Below are 21,218 nucleotides of genomic sequence, written 5' to 3' on the forward strand. Positions count from 1 at the left end.
AATGGTACCTCACTTGTGTGGGTAGGCATAGTGCCCACGACAGGAAGTGGCTCAAAACCTAAGGTGAACGCACCACATTTTCACACTGAAAATTTACACTTTATTTGCGAAGAGTCTAGCTGTAGTTTTTGAACCCTAGCCCTGCCGGCACCTAGGGAAACCTAGCAAACCTATACATTTTTAAAAACTAGACACCCAGGGGAATCCAGGATGGGGTGACTTGACTGCCTCCCACCATGGTCTGTTACCCAGAATCCCTTGCAAACGTAAAAAATTGACAAAAAAAACACATTTTCCCCACATTTCTGTGATGGAAAGTTCTGGAATCTGCGTGGATCCACAAATTTCCACCCACCCCGCGTTCCCCAAAGTCCTACGAGAAAAATGGTACCTCACTTGTGCGGGTCGGCCTAGTGCCCGCGACAGGAAACGGCGCAAAACGCAACGTGGTTTTGCAGTGAAAAATGACCCTTTTTTTGGCAAAGTGACTAGCTGTAGATTTTGAACCCTAGCCCTGCCAGCACCTAGGGAAAACTAGCAAACCTATACATTATTGAAAACTAGACACCCAGGGGAATCCAGGATGGGGTGACTTGACTGCCTCCCACCATGGTCTGTTACCCAGAATCCCTTGCAAACGTAAAAAATTGACAAAAAAAACACATTTTCCCCACATTTCTGTGATGCAAAGTTCTGGAATCTGCGTGGATCCACAAATTTCCACCCACCCCGCGTTCCCCAAAGTCCTACGAGAAAAATGGTACCTCACTTGTGCGGGTCGGCATAGTGCCCGCGACAGGAAACGGTGCAAAACGCAACGTGGTTTTGCAGTGAAAAATGACCCTTTTTTTGGCAAAGTGACTAGCTGTAGATTTTGAACCCTAGCCCTGCCGGCACCTAGGGAAACCTAGCAAACCTATACATTTTTGAAAACTAGACACCCAGGGGAATCCAGGATGGGGTGACTTGACTGCCTCCCACCATGGTCTGTTACCCAGAATCCCTTGCAAACGTAAAAAAGTGACAAAAAAAAAACATTTTCCCCACATTTCTGTGATGGAAAGTTCTGGAATCTGCGTGGATCCACAAATTTCCACCCACCCCGCGTTCCCCACAGTCCTACGAGAAAAATGGTACCTCACTTGTGCGGGTCGGCCTAGTGCCCGCGACAGGAAACGGCGCAAAACGCAACGTGGTTTTGCAGTGAAAAATGACCCTTTTTTTGGCAAAGTGACTAGCTGTAGATTTTGAACCCTAGCCCTGCCGGCACCTAGGGAAAACTAGCAAACCTATACATTTTTGAAAACTAGACACCCAGGGGAATCCAGGATGGGGTGACTTGACTGCCTACCACCATGGTCTGTTACCCAGAATCCCTTGCAAACGTAAAGAATTGACAAAAAAAACACATTTTCCCCACATTTCTGTGATGCAAAGTTCTGGAATCTGCGTGGATCCACAAATTTCCACCCACCCCGCGTTCCCCAAAGTCCTACGAGAAAAATGGTACCTCACTTGTGCGGGTCGGCATAGTGCCCGCGACAGGAAACGGTGCAAAACGCAACGTGGTTTTGCAGTGAAAAATGACCCTTTTTTTGGCAAAGTGACTAGCTGTAGATTTTGAACCCTAGCCCTGCCGGCACCTAGGGAAACCTAGCAAACCTATACATTTTTGAAAACTAGACACCCAGGGGAATCCAGGATGGGGTGACTTGACTGCCTCCCACCATGGTCTGTTACCCAGAATCCCTTGCAAACGTAAAAAATTGACAAAAAAAACACATTTTCCCCACATTTCTGTGATGGAAAGTTCTGGAAACTGCGTGGATCCACAAATTTCCACCCACCCCGCGTTCCCCAAAGTCCTACGAGAAAAATGGTACCTCACTTGTGCGGGTCGGCCTAGTGCCCGCGACAGGAAACGGCGCAAAACGCAACGTGGTTTTGCAGCGAAAAATGACCCTTTTTTTGGCAAAGTGACTAGCTGTAGATTTTGAACCCTAGCCCTGCCGGCACCTAGGGAAACCTAGCAAACCTATACATTTTTGAAAACTAGACACCCAGGGGAATCCAGGATGGGGTGACTTGACTGCCTCCCACCATGGTCTGTTACCCAGAATCCCTTGCAAACGTAAAAAATTGACAAAAAAAACACATTTTCCCCACATTTCTGTGATGGAAAGTTCTGGAATCTGCGTGGATCCACAAATTTCCACCCACCCCGCGTTCCCCAAAGTCCTACGAGAAAAATGGTACCTCACTTGTGCGGGTCGGCCTAGTGCCCGCGACAGGAAACGGCGCAAAACGCAACGTGGTTTTGCAGCGAAAAATGACCCTTTTTTTGGCAAAGTGACTAGCTGTAGATTTTGAACCCTAGCCCTGCCGGCACCTAGGGAAACCTAGCAAACCTATACATTTTTGAAAACTAGACACCCAGGGGAATCCAGGATGGGGTGACTTGACTGCCTCCCACCATGGTCTGTTACCCAGAATCCCTTGCAAACGTAAAAAATTGAAAAAAAACCACATTTTCCCCACATTTCTGTGATGGAAAGTTCTGGAATCTGCGTGGATCCACAAATTTCCACCCACCCCGCGTTCCCCAAAGTCCTACGAGAAAAATGGTACCTCACTTGTGCGGGTCGGCCTAGTGCCCGCGACAGGAAACGGCGCAAAACGCAACGTGGTTTTGCAGCGAAAAATGACCCTTTTTTTGGCAAAGTGACTAGCTGTAGATTTTGAACCCTAGCCCTGCCGGCACCTAGGAAAACCTAGCAAACCTATACATTTTTGAAAACTAGACACCCAGGGGAATCCAGGATGGGGTGACTTGACTGCCTCCCACCATGGTCTGTTACCCAGAATCCCTTGCAAACGTAAAAAATTGACAAAAAAAACACATTTTCCCCACATTTCTGTGATGGAAAGTTCTGGAATCTGCGTGGATCCACAAATTTCCACGCACCCCGCGTTCCCCAAAGTCCTACGAGAAAAATGGTACCTCACTTGTGCGGGTCGGCCTAGTGCCCGCGACAGGAAACGGCACAAAACGCAACGTGGTTTTGCAGTGAAAAATGACCCTTTTTTTGGCAAAGTGACTAGCTGTAGATTTTGAACCCTAGCCCTGCCGGCACCTAGGGAAACCTAGCAAACCTATACATTTTTGAAAACTAGACACCCAGGGGAATCTAGGATGGGGTGACTTGACTGCCTACCACCATGGTCTGTTACCCAGAATCCCTTGCAAACGTAAAAAATTGACAAAAAAAACACATTTTCCCCACATTTCTGTGATGGAAAGTTCTGGAATCTGCGTGGATCCACAAATTTCCACCCACCCCGCGTTCCCCAAAGTCCTACGAGAAAAATGGTACCTCACTTGTGCAGGTCAGCCTAGTGCCCGCGACAGGAAACGGCGCAAAACGCAACGTGGTTTTGCAGCAAAAAATGACCCTTTTTTTGGCAAAGTGACTAGCTGTAGATTTTGAACCCTAGCCCTGCCGGCACCTAGGGAAACCTAGCAAACCTATACATTTTTGAAAACTAGACACCCAGGGGAATCTAGGATGGGGTGACTTGACTGCCTCCCACCATGGTCTGTTACCCAGAATCCCTTGCAAACGTAAAAAATTGACAAAAAAACACATTTTCCCCACATTTCTGTGATGGAAAGTTCTGGAATCTGCGTGGATCCACAAATTTCCACCCACCCCGCGTTCCCCAAAGTCCTACGAGAAAAAAGGTACCTCACTTGTGCGGGTCAGCCTAGTGCCCGCGACAGGAAACGGCGCAAAACGCAACGTGGTTTTGCAGCGAAAAATGACCCTTTTTTTGGCAAAGTGACTAGCTGTAGATTTTGAACCCTAGCCCTGCCGGCACCTAGGGAAACCTAGCAAACCTATACATTTTTGAAAACTAGACACCCAGGGAAATCCAGGATGGGGTGACTTGACTGCCTCCCACCATGGTCTGTTACCCAGAATCCCTTGCAAACGTAAAAAATTGACAAAAAAACACATTTTCCCCACATTTCTGTGATGGAAAGTTCTGGAATCTGCGTGGATCCACAAATTTCCACCCACCCCGCGTTCCCCAAAGTCCTACGAGAAAAATGGTACCTCACTTGTGCGGGTCGGCCTAGTGCCCGCGACAGGAAACGGCGCAAAACGCAACGTGGTTTTGCAGTGAAAAATGACCCTTTTTTTGGCAAAGTGACTAGCTGTAGATTTTGAACCCTAGCCCTGCCGGCACCTAGGGAAACCTAGCAAACCTATACATTTTTGAAAACTAGACACCCAGGGGAATCCAGGATGGGGTGACTTGACTGCCTCCCACCATGGTCTGTTACCCAGAATCCCTTGCAAACGTAAAAAATTGACAAAAAAAACACAGTTTCCCCACATTTCTGTGATGGAAAGTTCTGGAATCTGCGTGGATCCACAAATTTCCACCCACCCCGCGTTCCCCAAAGTCCTACGAGAAAAATGGTACCTCACTTGTGCGGGTCGGCCTAGTGCCCGCGACAGGAAACGGCGCAAAACGCAACGTGGTTTTGCAGTGAAAAATGACCCTTTTTTTGGCAAAGTGACTAGCTGTAGATTTTGAACCCTAGCCCTGCCGGCACCTAGGGAAACCTAGCAAACCTATACATTTTTGAAAACTAGACACCCAGGGGAATCCAGGATGGGGTGACTTGACTGCCTCCCACCATGGTCTGTTACCCAGAATCCCTTGCAAACGTAAAAAATTGACAAAAAAAACACATTTTCCCCACATTTCTGTGATGGAAAGTTTTGGAATCTGCGTGGATCCACAAATTTCCACCCACCCCGCGTTCCCCAAAGTCCTACGAGAAAAATGGTACCTCACTTGTGCGGGTCGGCATTAGGGGTGGGCGGAATTTGCGGAATTAACCTTCGCAAATTATCGCGAGAATGTTTAAAATTATCGCAAACAAGCAGAAATATCGCAAAGATGCGGAAGTTTTTTTCCGGCATGTTCGCGAGATTTTCTGCATGGTTGCGGGTCGCCAACTTACCCATGTGGTTGCTTGCGGGCGCGGCCATCTTGTTTTGAGTTGTTCTCGCGGTGCATGATCGCGAGAAGAAAGACGTGATCGCGCGACGCATGACGTCACTGCGGGCGCGAACTGTCGCGAGACAGCGCAAATGGCTAAAAACAATACAACATCTCATGGAGAACGCGACCGGATCAAGAAAACTTGTCGGCGAACGCAGGGATTCAGGTAAGGCGATCGCGCGCGCGCGAGAATGTATCATTTTACAGCGCGAGCAAGAAACAAATTATCGCCAAGCTGCGGAAACCGGAATTTTTGACATTTTCGCGCTCTCCGCGGAACGCAAAAATGTCAAATTATCGCAATTTCCGCGAACGGAACGAAATTTTTGCCCAGGCCTAGTCGGCATAGTGCCCGCGACAGGAAACGGCGCAAAACGCAACGTGGTTTTGCAGTGAAAAATGACCCTTTTTTTGGCAAAGTGACTAGTTGTAGATTTTGAACCCTAGCCCTGCCGGCACCTAGGGAAACCTAGCAAACCCATGCATTTCTGAAAACTAGACACCCGGCGGCTTCCAGGGAGGTATGGCTTGCGTGGATCCCCCAACGTTTCCTTACCCAGAATCCCCTGCAAACCTCAGTTTTTGCTCAAAAAATCACTTTTTTCACACATTTTGGGGTGGGAAAGTAGTGGCATCACCGGGCTCACACAAATTTACCACCACCCAGCCTTCCCCCAGGTCTCCCGGTAAAAATGGTGCCTCACTTGTGTGGGAGGCCCAAGTACCCGCGGCAGGCAAGGGCCCAAAACGTAGTGAGGTGACATCAAAATGGCCTATCGCAAAACCACCTGGTTTTGCAAGGGGGGTCACTTTGGTTTTTGGGCCGGTGCTCGGCGGCCATCTAGGGAAAACTACCAAACACATGCATTTCTGAAAACTAGACACCCGGCGGCTTCCAGGGAGGTATGGCTTGCGTGGATCCCCCAACGTTTCCTTACCCAGAATCCCCTGCAAACCTCAATGTTTGCTCAAAAAATCACTTTTTTCACACATTTTGGGGTGGGAAAGTAGTGGCATCACCGGGCTCACACAAATTTACCACCACCCAGCGTTCCCCCAGGTCTCCCGGTAAAAATGGTGCCTCACTTGTGTGGGAGGCCCAAGTACCCGCGGCAGGCAAGGGCCCAAAACGTAGTGAGGCGACATCAAAATGGCCTATCGCCAAACCACCTGGTTTTGCAAGGGGGGTCACTTTGGTTTTTGGCCCGGTGCGCGGCGGCCATCTAGGGAAACCTACCAAACCCACGCATTTCTCAAAACTAGACACCCGGCGGCTTCCAGGGAGGTATGGCTTGCGTGGATCCCCCAACGTTTCCTTACCCAGAATCCCCTGCAAACCTCAATTTTTGCTCAAAAAATCACTTTTTTCACACATTTTGGGGTGGGAAAGTAGTGGCATCACAGGGCTCACACAAATTTACCACCACCCAGCGTTCCCCCAGGTCTCCCGGTAAAAATGGTGCCTCACTTGTGTGGGAGGCCCAAGTACCCGCGGCAGGCAAGGACAACAAACGTAGTGAGGCGACATCAAAATGGCCTATCGCCAAACCACCTGGTTTTGCAAGGGGGGTCACTTTGGTTTTTGGCCCGGTGCGTGGCGGCCATCTAGGGAAACCTACCAAACCCATGCATTTCTCAAAACTAGACACCCGGCGGCTTCCAGGGAGGTATAGCTTGCGTGGATCCCCCAACGTTTCCTTACCCAGAATCCCCTGCAAACCTAAATTTTTGCTCAAAAAAACACTTTTTTCACACATTTTGGGGTGGGAAAGTAGTGGCATCACCGGGCTCACACAAATTTACCACCACCCAGCGTTCCCCCAGGTCTCCCGGTAAAAATGGTGCCTCACTTGTGTGGGAGGCCCAAGTACCCGCGGCAGGCAAGGACAACAAACGTAGTGAGGCGACATCAAAATGGCCTATCGCCAAACCACCTGGTTTTGCAAGGGGGGTCACTTTGGTTTTTGGCCCGGTGCGCGGCGGCCATCTAGGGAAACCTAGCAAACCCATGCATTTCTGAAAACTAGACACCCGGCGGCTTCCAGGGAGGTATGGCTTGCGTGGATCCCCCAACGTTTCCTTACCCAGAATCCCCTGCAAACCTCAATTTTTGCCCAAAAAATCACTTTTTTCACACATTTTGGGGTGGGAAAGTAGTGGCATCACCGGGCTCACACAAATTTACCACCACCCAGCGTTCCCCCAGGTCTCCTGGTAAAAATGGTGCCTCACTTGTGTGGGAGGCCCAAGTACCCGCGGCAGGCAAGGACAACAAACGTAGTGAGGCGACATCAAAATGGCCTATCGCCAAACCACCTGGTTTTGCAAGGGGGGTCACTTTGGTTTTTGGCCCGGTGCGCGGCGGCCATCTAGGGAAACCTACCAAACCCACGCATTTCTGAAAACTAGACACCCGGCAGCTTCCAGGGAGGTATGGCTTGCGTGGATCCCCCAACGTTCCTTACCCAGAATCCCCTGCAAACCTCAATTTTTGCCCAAAAAATCACTTTTTTCACACATTTTGGGGTGGGAAAGTAGTGGCATCACCGGGCTCACACAAATTTACCACCACCCAGCGTTCCCCCAGGTCTCCCGGTAAAAATGGTGCCTCACTTGTGTGGGAGGCCCAAGTACCCGCGGCAGGCAAGGACAACAAACGTAGTGAGGCGACATTCGGGATAGGCAATGTTGATGTCGCCTCACTACGTTTGTTGTCCTTGCCTGCCGCGGGTACTTGGGCCTCCCACACAAGTGAGGCACCATTTTTACCGGGAGACCTGGGGGAATGCTGGGTGGTGGTAAATTTGTGTGAGCCCGGTGATGCCACTACTTTCCCACCCCAAAATGTGTGAAAAAAGTGATTTTTTGGGCAAAAATTGAGGTTTGCAGGGGATTCTGGGTAAGGAAACGTTGGGGGATCCACGCAAGCCATACCTGCCTGGAAGCCGCCGGGTGTCTAGTTTTCAGAAATGCATGGGTTTGCTAGGTTTCCCTAGATGGCCGCCGCGCACCGGGCCAAAAACCAAAGTGACCCCCCTTGCAAAACCAGGTGGTTTGGCGATAGGCCATTTTGATGTCGCCTCACTACGTTTTGGGCCCTTGCCTGCCGCGGGTACTTGGGCCTCCCACACAAGTGAGGCACCATTTTTACCGGGAGACCTGGGGGAACGCTGGGTGGTGGTAAATTTGTGTGAGCCCGGTGATGCCACTACTTTCCCACCCCAAAATGTGTGAAAAAAGTGATTTTTTGAGCAAAAACTGAGGTTTGCAGGGGATTCTGGGTAAGGAAACGTTGGGGGATCCACGCAAGCCATACCTCCCTGGAAGCCGCCGGGTGTCTAGTTTTCAGAAATGCGTGGGTTTGGTAGGTTTCCCTAGATGGCCGCCGCACACCGGGCCAAAAACCAAAGTGACCCCCCTTGCAAAACCAGGTGGTTTGCCGATAGGCCATTTTGATGTCGCCTCACTACGTTTGTTGTCCTTGCCTGCCGCGGGTACTTGGGCCTCCCACACAAGTGAGGCACCATTTTTACCGGGAGACCTGGGGGAACGCTGGGTGGTGGTAAATTTGTGTGAGCCCGGTGATGCCACTACTTTCCCACCCCAAAATGTGTGAAAAAAGTGATTTTTTGAGCAAAAATTGAGGTTTGCAGGGGATTCTGGGTAAGGAAACGTTGGGGGATCCACGCAAGCCATACCTCCCTGGAAGCCGCCGGGTGTCTAGTTTTCAGAAATGCGTGTGTTTGGTAGGTTTCCCTAGCTGGCCGCCGCGCACCAGGCCAAAAACCAAAGTGACCCCCCTTGCAAAACCAGGTGGTTTGCCGATAGGCCATTTTGATGTCGCCTCACTACGTTTGTTGTCCTTGCCTGCCGCGGGTACTTGGGCCTCCCACACAAGTGAGGCACCATTTTTACCGGGAGACCTGGGGGAACGCTGGGTGGGGGTAAATTTGTGTGAGCCCGGTGATGCCACTACTTTCCCACCCCAAAATGTGTGAAAAAAGTGATTTTTTGAGCAAAAATTGAGGTTTGCAGGGGATTCTGGGTAAGGAAACGTTGGGGGATCCACGCAAGCCATACCTCCCTGGAAGCCGCCGGGTGTCTAGTTTTCAGAAATGCATGGGTTTGCTAGGTTTCCCTAGATGGCCGCCGCGCACCGGGCCAAAAACCAAAGTGACCCCCCTTGCAAAACCAGGTGGTTTGGCGATAGGCCATTTTGATGTCGCCTCACTACGTTTGTTGTCCTTGCCTGCCGCGGGTACTTGGGCCTCCCACACAAGTGAGGCACCATTTTTACCGGGAGACCTGGGGGAACGCTGGGTGGTGGAAAATTTGTGTGAGCCCGGCGATGCCACTACTTTCCCACCCCAAAATGTGTGAAAAAAGTGATTTTTTGAGCAAACATTGAGGTTTGCAGGGGATTCTGGGTAAGGAAACGTTGAGGGATCCACGCAAGCCATACCTCCCTGGAAGCCGCCGGGTGTCTAGTTTTCAGAAATGCATGGGTTTGGTAGGTTTCCCTAGATGGCCGCCGCGCACCGGGCCAAAAACCAAAGTGACCCCCCTTGCAAAACCAGGTGGTTTGGCGATAGGCCATTTTGATGTCGCCTCACTACGTTTGTTGTCCTTGCCTGCCGCGGGTACTTGGGCCTCCCACACAAGTGAGGCACCATTTTTACCGGGAGACCTGGGGGAACGCTGGGTGGTGGTAAATTTGTGTGAGCCCGGTGATGCCACTACTTTCCCTCCCCAAAATGTGTGAAAAAAGTGATTTTTTGGGCAAAAATTGAGGTTTGCAGGGGATTCTGGGTAAGGAAACGTTGGGGGATCCATGCAAGCCATACCTCCCTGGAAGCCGCCAGGTGTCTAGTTTTCAGAAATGCATGGGTTTGCTAGGTTTCCCTAGATGGCCGCCGCGCACCGGGCCAAAAACCAAAGTGACCCCCCTTGCAAAACCAGGTGGTTTGGCGATAGGCCATTTTGATGTCGCCTCACTACGTTTGTTGTCCTTGCCTGCCGCGGGTACTTGGGCCTCCCACACAAGTGAGGCACCATTTTTACCGGGAGACCTGGGGGAACGCTGGGTGGTGGAAAATTTGTGTGAGCCCGGTGATGCCACTACTTTCCCACCCCAAAATGTGTGAAAAAAGTGATTTTTTGAGCAAACATTGAGGTTTGCAGGGGATTCTGGGTAAGGAAACGTTGGGGGATCCACGCAAGCCATACCTCCCTGGAAGCCGCCGGGTGTCTAGTTTTCAGAAATGCGTGGGTTTGGTAGGTTTCCCTAGATGGCCGCCGCGCACCGGGCCAAAAACCAAAGTGACCCCCCTTGCAAAACCAGGTGGTTTGCCGATAGGCCATTTTGATGTCGCCTCACTACGTTTGTTGTCCTTGCCTGCCGCGGGTACTTGGGCCTCCCACACAAGTGAGGCACCATTTTTACCGGGAGACCTGGGGGAACGCTGGGTGGTGGAAAATTTGTGTGAGCCCGGTGATGCCACTACTTTCCCACCCCAAAATGTGTGAAAAAAGTGATTTTTTGAGCAAACATTGAGGTTTGCAGGGGATTCTGGGTAAGGAAACGTGGGGGGATCCACGCAAGCCATACCTCCCTGGAAGACGCCGGGTGTCTAGTTTTCAGAAATGCGTGGGTTTGGTAGGTTTCCCTAGATGGCCGCCACGCACCGGGCCAAAAACCAAAGTGACCCCCCTTGCAAAACCAGGTGGTTTGCCGATAGGCCATTTTGATGTCGCCTCACTACGTTTGTTGTCCTTGCCTGCCGCGGGTACTTGGGCCTCCCACACAAGTGAGGCACCATTTTTACCGGGAGACCTGGGGGAACGCTGGGTGGTGGTAAATTTGTGTGAGCCCGGTGATGCCACTACTTTCCCACCCCAAAATATGTGAAAAAAGTGATTTTTTGAGCAAAAATTGAGGTTTGCAGGGGATTCTGGGTAAGGAAACGTTGGGGGATCCACGCAAGCCATACCTCCCTGGAAGCCGCCGGGTGTCTAGTTTTCAGAAATGCGTGGGTTTGCTAGGTTTCCCTAGATGGCCGCCGCGCACCGGGCCAAAAACCAAAGTGACCCCCCTTGCAAAACCAGGTGGTTTGGCGATAGGCCATTTTGATGTCGCCTCACTACGTTTGTTGTCCTTGCCTGCCGCGGGTACTTGGGCCTCCCACACAAGTGAGGCACCATTTTTACCGGGAGACCTGGGGGAACGCTGGGTGGTGGTAAATTTGTGTGAGCCCGGTGATGCCACTACTTTCCCACCCCAAAATGTGTGAAAAAGTGATTTTTTGGGCAAGAATTGAGGTTTGCAGGGGATTCTGGGTAAGGAAACGTTGGGGGATCCACGCAAGCCATACCTCCCTGGAAGCCGCCGGGTGTCTAGTTTTCAGACATGCATGGGTTTGGAAGGTTTCCCTAGATGGCCGCCGAGCCCTGGGCAAAAAACCAAAGTAACCCCCCTTGCAAAACCAGATTAACTATTGTTACTACAGCGTGAGAATTTAGGAATAATACTGCAAAGAAAATGTGGCAGACAGTTTGAGGTTTACAGGACAATGGGGATAAAAAATATTTTTCAATTCACTAGAGAGACATCACCATGAACTCCCAAGGGTTTTCGACAATATCTACAGTTGGTGGGTTATTCTTACATGGAAAGTGTACCTTGGCAGAGAAACTAAAGACAAAGATTCCTGCACAACCATCTATTCCTCAAACACACACACATACTGGTTGGATTTGGCACGAGGGCGAGTCATGGTTCAGTGTATTAAATTTTATTAACAAGAGATTTCACAAAAATGAAATGCACTGTCAATAATTAAATTCACAAAAAACCAAACCAATGACTCGCAGCTCGTGAGCTGTAAAGCCACGTCAAGGCACCAACCACTTTACAGGCCATTCACACACCTTTCATACGTGATACAAACAAGACCATTCGCACCACCAGGTACAAAAGCAACACAATACAAAAATCACCAAAAAGGGACAAGGTACACCCTGCTTCAGAAAGACAAATATTACTGCACAGCCATCTAACCCGCAAGCACACACACATACTGGTTGGATTTGGCACGAGGGTGAGTGATGGTTCAGTAGATAAAATTGTATTAGCAAGTGATTTCACAAAACATGAAATGCACTGGTAATAATTGAAAGGGCGAGAAACTGAACCATTGACTCACAGCTCGTGAGCTGTAAAGCCACGACAAGGCACCAACCTCTTTACAGGCCATTCATACACCTTTCATACGTGTGAGACATACAAAACCATTCACACCGCCAGCCGCAGGCCCATCACATAACAAAACTCACACCAGCACACAGCGCCATTCAAGGGCCCATCACTTTCACACGCCCACAATCCAGACACAGCAACTACACAGGCTGAAGGATTGCGTGGAGTGGCACTCAGCTAGCATTATGTGTAGTGACCAGCAGAAAGTCACTACTCACACACAGCCAGCCAAGCACCAGCCGACACACACCGCTAGCCAAACGCCAGTCCACGCACACCGCTAGCCAAGCGCCAGTCCAGGCACACCACCATCCAATCGCCAGTCCAGGCACACCGGCAGCCAATCGCCAATCCACCTACACCGCCAGCCAAGCTCCAGTCCACGGACACCACCAGCCAAGCACCAGTCCGCACACACCACCAGTCCACGCACACCGCCAGCCAAGTACCAGTCCACGCACACCGCCAGCCAAGCACCATTCCACGCACACCGCCAGCCAAGCTCCAGTCCACGCACACCACCAGACAAGCTCCAGTCCACGGACACCACCAGCCAAGCTCCAGTCCACGGACACCACCAGCCAAACACCAGTCCGCACACACCACCAGTCCACACACACTGCCAGCCAAGTACCAATCCACGCACACCGCCAGCCAAGCACCATTCCACGCACACCGCCAGCCAAGCACCATTCCACGCACACCGTCAGCGAAGCACCATTCCACGCACACCACCAGCCACGCACCAGTCCACGCACACCGCCAGTCCATGCACACCGCCAGTCCACGCACACCGTCAGCCAAGCACCATTCCACGCACACCACCAACCAAGTGCCAGTCCACACACACCAACAGCCAAGTGCAAGCCTACACACACCGCCATCACATTTTGGATTTTTTTTAGAAAAAAAAAAAACACAAACAAATTGCAAATAGATACAAATCTTCTAACAGAAAATCAGCAACTAAATACATTGCACTAACATCAACCTTGAAACAGAATCATATTTTCCAAAGAATACAGACCAGGCAGTTCACTTTACCACTCATGAATGTTCCCAGAAATTTTTACACGTGTGGTACGCTCTGAAACAAGCAGGGAGACACAGTGCAGGATGAGAGGGACAATCGGGGCAGTACATACGACTCTCCTTCCGCAAACCTCTTCGCCAACAGACTCTACATCTCCTACTGGGAAAATCTTTTGCGGGTGTGGGAGGAATGTGATCTGGAAAGTGGCGTTCTTTCAATCTAGCAACATCCTCCACCAGTCCAACTCTAGGAACACTTGCCTGTTCCACTACAACAAGGCTGCCTATTACAGACTCCTGAAACTTAGCAAAAGTCATCTTTGACTCAGGGCAAGAATCCTGGAACACAACAAAAGCATTAAACATTGCCAAGTGGAAAAGATGGATAGCCAACTTCTTGTACCAAATGTAAGCCTTACGAAGAGCAGCGTAAGGTTCCAACCTCTGATCTACTCTGTCAACACCACCCATGTGCCTATTATAGTCTAAAATGCACACAGGTTTGCGCACTTCAGCGACCTGACCCCGAAAAAAGTCACAGGTGCAGTGCTTTCATCATGGATGGAAGTCAGCATGTAGACATCTCTCCTGTCTGTAAACTTCACAGCAAGAAGCTCCTGGCAACGCAACGCACTGCACTGTCCCCGCCCAAGCTTTTGACAAACAAGTTCTTTCGGAAAACCTTTACGGTTACAGCGGATTGTGCCACAAGCAAAAGTGTCCACTTTGGCCAATTCCCTGAACAACCGCACACCAGTGTAGAAGTTATCTACATATAAATGGTGGCCTTTGTTAAAAAATCCTCTACCAAGTTCCCAAACAATTTTCTCAGTCACTCCAAAAGTGGACGGACAACCAGGGAGGTTAAACCTAGATTCCTTTCCGGTGTACACCCTGAAATTAGAGACATATCCAGTCCTACTGTCACACAGCATATACAGCTTTATTCCATAGCGTGCCCTCTTACTAGGAATGTATTGCCTAAAAACCAAGCGGCCCTTGAACAACACCAAAGACTCATCCACTGCAATTTCTCTACCAGGGGCATAAATCTCAGAAAATCGATCAACAAAGTGATCAAGGACAGGCCTAATCTTAAAAAGACGGTCACAATCAGGGTGATCTCGTGGCAACGCTAAACCATTATCAACAAAGTGCATCATCCGAAGCAGAAGCAAATACCTGTCACGACTCATGACTGCCGGCAAAATAGACGTTGCCATCAAGGGACTGCTAGACCAATATGAAGCCAATGATGGCTTCCTTAGCAAGCCCATCAAAAAAGTTAAACCCAAGAACTTCTTCATCTCTTCAACATTTGTGGGAGTCCACCGGGTAGCTCTAGAGTGTGGCTTAAGACTGGCACTGTTGTCCCTCAAAAACTGTTCGGCATACAAATTAATCTGCTCAACAATCTCTGCCAAAAATACATCGTCCATAAACAACTGAAAAAAATTTACAGGCAAAAAGTTCTCAGTATTCACTCTAGACCCTGGAACACCAGTAAACTCTGGAAATTCCGGCTGCACCATGCCAGGGGCAACCCAGAGGTCATCACTTTCAACGGGAAGACTTGCAGCCCCAGCCTGCAGCCCAGATGCCTCTTGCCGCACTACACCAACGGGAAGGCTTGCAGCCCCAGCCTGCAGCCCAGATGCCTCTTGCCGCACTACACCAACGGGAAGCCTTGCAGCCCCAGCCTGCAGCCCAGATGCCTCTTGCCGCACTACACCAACGGGAAGACTTGCAGCCCCAGCCTGCAGCCCAGATGCCTCTTGCCGCACTACACCAACGGGAAGCCTTGCAGCCGCAGGCTGCAGCCCAGATGCCTCTTGCCGCACTATCGGCACATCAGTCTCCTCCTCGAACACAGGCACTTCATCCGCACTAAGAGTATCTTCATCATCCGATGACCCCATACGGAGAGAAAACTCACTGCCAGAATCGTCCCCTGCCTCCTCTCCCTCAGAAGCAGAGTCAGTCTCTGACCCAATATCAGAGGAAGACTCAAACAGCAAACCAACAACCTGCTGAGCAGTCATCCTGCGGCTAGCCATTATACTTACTAAGATAGAAGACTGCACAAACAAGTCAACAACAACCAACAATGTGCAAACCAAGTAAGTAAAGAAATGTGTACCTTTTATCACAAAGATCAATGTACTCAAAAACTATACAATCCAATTACAAGAGACAGCTGCACTCACCAGAAACAAACTCTGCAGTGACACAGCAAAGACCAACGATATCAAACTAGAAAGAAGAAAAAAAAACAAATTACTCACAAGACAACAAAATACACATCGAGCACCAATGCAAAAAGTTTTTGACACTCAAAAACCAAACATACTGCTATTATTACACCATTTGCAATAAAAAAACAGGCAGAGAAATCAAACACATTTACATTGTACAAAAAACAGTCTCTTACCAAACTACACAAACAGCAGAACCACCAGTACCAAAACGTCAACGTGAAAAGAAGAAAAGCCTTCACCTAGAACAAAAAAGTAAACAAAAAAAAAAACATTACAATTGGAAATCACAAAAAATATAACAATAAACATTATAACATGCCATGTCACTACCCAAATGGTCGATCGGGTTGTGTGCCAGGTGGGGCAGAAAACAGCAGGAAAAAAAAGGCTACTCAGTCCCGGGGCGGGTGAGCCAAATACATATAACAAATTGCACCCTGGAAGCGAGGGGTCACTTCAATTTCTAATTGAACTAATTCCCTGGTGTCTAGTGGGCTTTTCTGCCCCCAATGGGAGCAGAAACGGCAAAAAAATAAAACCGATCTGCCCCCAGAGGGGGCAGAAAAGTCTTCAAAAAATGTAGGGGCCCAAGGAAGCGACCCTTGCCCAAGGGGTCGCTTCCTACAATAATATTTATAACCCTGGTGTCTAGTGGGCTTTTCTGCCCCCCCCTAGGAGCAGAAACGGACAGAAAGACGACCAATCTGCCCCCAGGGGGGGCAGAAAAGTCTTCTAAATAATTAGGCCGCAAAGGAAGCGACCCTTGCCCAAGGGGTCGCTTCCTACATAAAGAAAAAGACATCCCTGGTGTCTAGTGGGCTTTTCTGCCCCCCCCCTGGGGGCAGAAACGGGCAGAAAGACGACCGATCTGCCCCCAGGGGGGGCAGAAAAGTCTTCTAATTATTTTGCCACCCTAGGAAGTGACCCTTGCCCAAGGGGTCACTTCCTACATAACATAAAAGACATCCCTGGTGTCTAGTGGGCTTTTCTGCCCCCCCTGGGGGCATAAACGGGCAGAAAGAAGACCGATATGCCCCCAGGGGGGGCAGAAAAGTCTTCGTATTATTTGGCCCCCCAAGGAAGCGACCCTTGCCTAAGGGGTCACTTCCTACATAACATAAACAACATCCCTGGTGTCTAGTGGGCTTTTCTGCCCCCCCTGGGGGCAGAAACGCGCAGAAAGCGGACCGATCTGCCCCCAGGGGGGGCAGAAAAGACTTTGAAAAATTTTGCCCCCAAGGAAGCGACCCTTGCCTAAGGGGTCGCTTCCCAAATTCAAAAAAACAAATCCCTGGTGTCTAGTGGGGCATCCCTACTCCACGATCGCGACGCTGTGAGCGATCGTGGAGCAGGAATGCCCTGTATTGAGACATCGGGGGAGAGGAAATACTCTTTCCTCTCCCCCGATGCCTCAATACAAAAGAAATCACCCCCGCGGCCCCCACCGGACAAGGGAACCTACCTTTTGCTGCCTTGGACGCGCTGGAAGAAATGGATTCCAGCGCGTCCAACGCTTCCTGATGACGCCGGCGCGCGCTGTGCGCGCTGACGTCATCAGAAAGCGTGGGGGGGCTCGGGGGTGGCAGCGGAAGCTCTTCCGCTGCCACCCCCGTAAATGGGGGCAAGATCGATGCGCAAGGGGGGGAGCGCCAGCGCTTCCCCCAGGGGCTGTCCTCATGACGGAACGGTTCCATCATGAGCACAGCCCAACCGATGCTCATGACGGAACCGTTCCGTCATGAGCATCGAAGGGGTTAATGATGAAGAGCAAATTCAGATCTTTACATTTCACTTTAAAAGAGTTGTTATATCTGAAATATGAATTAACGTTTATTGAGAAATATCATTGGCACGGGTGTTAAGTATGATTTTTTATGGTAATTTGTTATTTTTCTCACACTTTATTAGGGGTCAACTTTTTAATTGAATAGTCCTGAAGATGGTCCTACCAATGAAAACTTAAAGACCGAAACGTCGACTTTTACACTGTTTTCCTATAAAATATTTTATTGTAATTGTGAAAAAGTGTATGATTACTACTATGGTGAAGGCATGAATATTTCAATGTTTCCTTCCAAATTGTAATTGCGCTTTTCCCAAGTACCCTATGTTGAAATTTGAAGATAAACTTTATTCGTTTTTTACACACCCGTATTTCTCTCATTCTTTTTGATCTTGTTGTTTGGGATTTATTTGATCTAGTCCATGGATGGATATATACTCATTTGAGATATATCTTCCCATAATTGATTTATAATCGATAAGAACTTTGTAAGCAAATCATGAAACCTTACACAAAATTGATATTCAGAAGCACACAACTAAGTATCTCAATAAACCCCTTGAAGGCACCCCTTACCTGTTCATCAATTTTGCCCGAGACCTCAAGGGTAGATTGGGTTGTCCACTATACCTATTAGTGCAACATTGGCATCTTGGACTAAGCAGCAAATCTTAACCCAGAGAATGCTGATCAAGCAACAATTAAGGTCAAAAGCCTAAACCAAGTTATTTAGTAGATTTCGTTGTACTAATACTAGCCACTGCAAACACTTGGTAGACATTTGCAGAAAATGTCGAAATGTTAAAAATGCTAAATTGATACAGATTTAAATGGGGTCCATAATAGTCTACAGTGATTCAATGAGAGCCATAATGATTATGTGGGATGAACCATGCTGGCTCATACATTGAAGTGATGTTAAATCAAAGAGAGCTGACGGGGCACTTTGAGTCACTCCTTTCAAAATGTGCATTCTTCATCTTCGAAGTGGTAAACTGCCATTTTCAGGTTGTTGATTTGACTAGTAGGTAAAGTGCAGAGGCTGTTTCAAAGGTGTTTAGATTCTGGTGTGGAGTGGTTCAATTAAGTTGAAGTTCCTGCAAGGGGGTAGTGAAGGAACGAATACACCATGGAAAGTTGCTGGTCAAGGCAGATTAGGATGCTCATATAGATACATACAGGTTTAAGCTGCCAGGCAATGGTGCATGGAAACCACTGGTCCAGATCAGGGGCATCTTGCCCCAGCCACTTGTAGCTGGTTCAAGAGGCTCAGACACAACCTGGCTCTCTGCAGATGTCTTTTGAAATTAGGGGTGGAACTATTAGAAGCTCTCTTCTGTTTCTCATTTTCATTAATAAACCATCCAGGTCATATGCAAGAACTATAAAGGGAAACTACTCCTGTCACTGCCACAGGAATCAGGCTCCCTACACAAAGAATCCACCTGAATATGATTGGCCTGCCATCCAAATAGAAGGTGGTAGAGCTGCAGCATCTGTTTAGTCATGCAAGACCTCCTTGGAAGGCCACGGAAAAGCACCTCTTGTTTGGTTCCTTTGTACCCCGGGGCTAGGTATCAGAATTATTCAGAAATATGAAGGGGTATATTTACTAAATTAAATCCTTATACAGTGCAGCAATCAACGCTGTGCTAGAGAAAGAGGGCAACATAGAGTCATGTTTACTAAATATGCCCTGCTGTTGCTCTCTTCCCTGGCACACAAATAAGCTGCCTAGTTCCACTCATACATGCATAGGTGTGTGTGTGCTGTCTAGTATAGGTTTTGCCATGGAAAGGTACCCTCCCAGTTCAAATTCTATGCTTAGACAAACTTTAACAAATTTGCCACATTTTGGTGCCAATTCCGATCCGGTAAAAAAATTCCCCGTCCGACTCGTATCCGGATTTTATTCCGTCCGAATCGTCAAAGTAGCGTACAAACTGCCAAGTACGATTCGAACGGAAAAAAGTCCATACGAATCGCATTGGGAAGATTTCCCCACACGTCCTCGGGTCGGGAAAAGTCACCGACACGTCCCCGGTCGAAAAACCCACCGTGCGGAAAAATAAAGTCCGACAGCGCAAGTACGATCCCTCCCGTCCTCCCCATTTCACAACCGTACGCAAAAAACACCGTCCGAACCGAACTCCTATAGCAACCATGGAGACATGTGCCCGCATACGCGCCGAACACCCCACCACCCCCCCGCCCGCGTATGCACGCACCGAACCCCCACCCCAGCAGTGCATGTACGCCCCGAACCCCCACCCGTGTATGTACGCCCCGAACCCCCACCCGTGTATGTACGCACCGAACCCCCACCCCAGCAGTGTATGTACGCACCGAACCACCACCCGTGTATGTACGCACCGAACCCCCCCCAGCCGTGTATGTACGCCCGAACCCCCCCAGCCGTGTATGTACGCACTGAACCCCCACCCGTGTATGTACGCACCGAACCCCCACCCCAGCAGTGTATGTACGCACCGAACCACCACCCGTGTATGTACGCCCCGAACCCCCACCCCAGCCGTGTATGTACGCCCCGAACCCCCACCCGTGTATGTACGCACCAAACCCCCCCCACCCGTGTATGTACGCACCGAACCACCACCCGTGTATGTACGCACCGAACCCCCCCAGCCGTGTATGTACGCCCCGAACCCCCCCAGCCGTGTATGTACGCACCGAACCCCCACCCGTGTATGTACGCACCGAACCCCCACCCCAGCAGTGTATGTACGCACCCAACCCCCACCCGTGTATGTACGCACCTAACCCCCCAGCCGTGTATGTACGCCCCTACCCCCCCAGCAGTGTATGTACGCACCGAACCACCACCCGTGTATGTACGCACTGAACCCCCACCCCACCCGTGTATGTACGCACCCAACCAACACCCGTGTATGTATGCACCTAACCCCCCCAGCCGTGTATGTACGCACCGAACCCCCACCCGTGTATGTACGCACCGAACCCCCACCCCAGCAGTGTATGTACGCACCGAACCACCACCCGTGTATGTACGCCCCGAACCCCCACCCCAGCCGTGTATGTACACCCCAAACCCCCACCCGTGTATGTACGCACCGAACCCCCCCCACCCGTGTATGTACGCACCGAACCACCACCCGTGTATGTACGCACCGAACCCCCCCAGCCGTGTATGTACGCCCCGAACCCCCCCAGCCGTGTATGTACGCACCGAACCCCCACCCGTGTATGTACGCACTGAACTCCCACCCCAGCAGTGTATGTACGCACCCAACCCCCACCCGTGTATGTACGCACCTAACCCCCCCCAGCCGTGTATGTACGCCCGAACCCCCCTAGCAGTGTATGTACGCACCGAACCACCACCCGTGTGTGTACGCACCGAACCCCCACCCCACCCGTGTATGTACGCACCCAACCAACACCCGTGTATGTACGCACCGAACCCCCCCACCCGTGTATGTACGCACCGAACCCCCACCCGTGTATGTACGCACCGAACCCCCACCCCAGCAGTGTATGTACGCACCCAACCCCCACCCGTGTATGTACGCACCTAACCCCCCAGCCGTGTATGTACGCACCGAACCCCCACCCCAGCAGTGTATGTACCGACCGAACCACCACCCGTGTATGTACGCACCGAACCCCCACCCCACCCGTGTATGTACGCACCCAACCAACACCCGTGTATGTACGCACCTAACCCCCCCACCCGTGTATGTACGCACCGAACCCCCACCTGTGTATGTACGCACCGAACCCCCCACCTGTGTATGTACGCACCGAACCCCCACCCGTGTATGTACGCACC

Source organism: Triturus cristatus, chromosome 7 (assembly GCF_964204655.1).
Source record: "Triturus cristatus chromosome 7, aTriCri1.1, whole genome shotgun sequence".
In the NCBI taxonomy this organism is placed as follows: domain Eukaryota; kingdom Metazoa; phylum Chordata; class Amphibia; order Caudata; family Salamandridae; genus Triturus; species Triturus cristatus.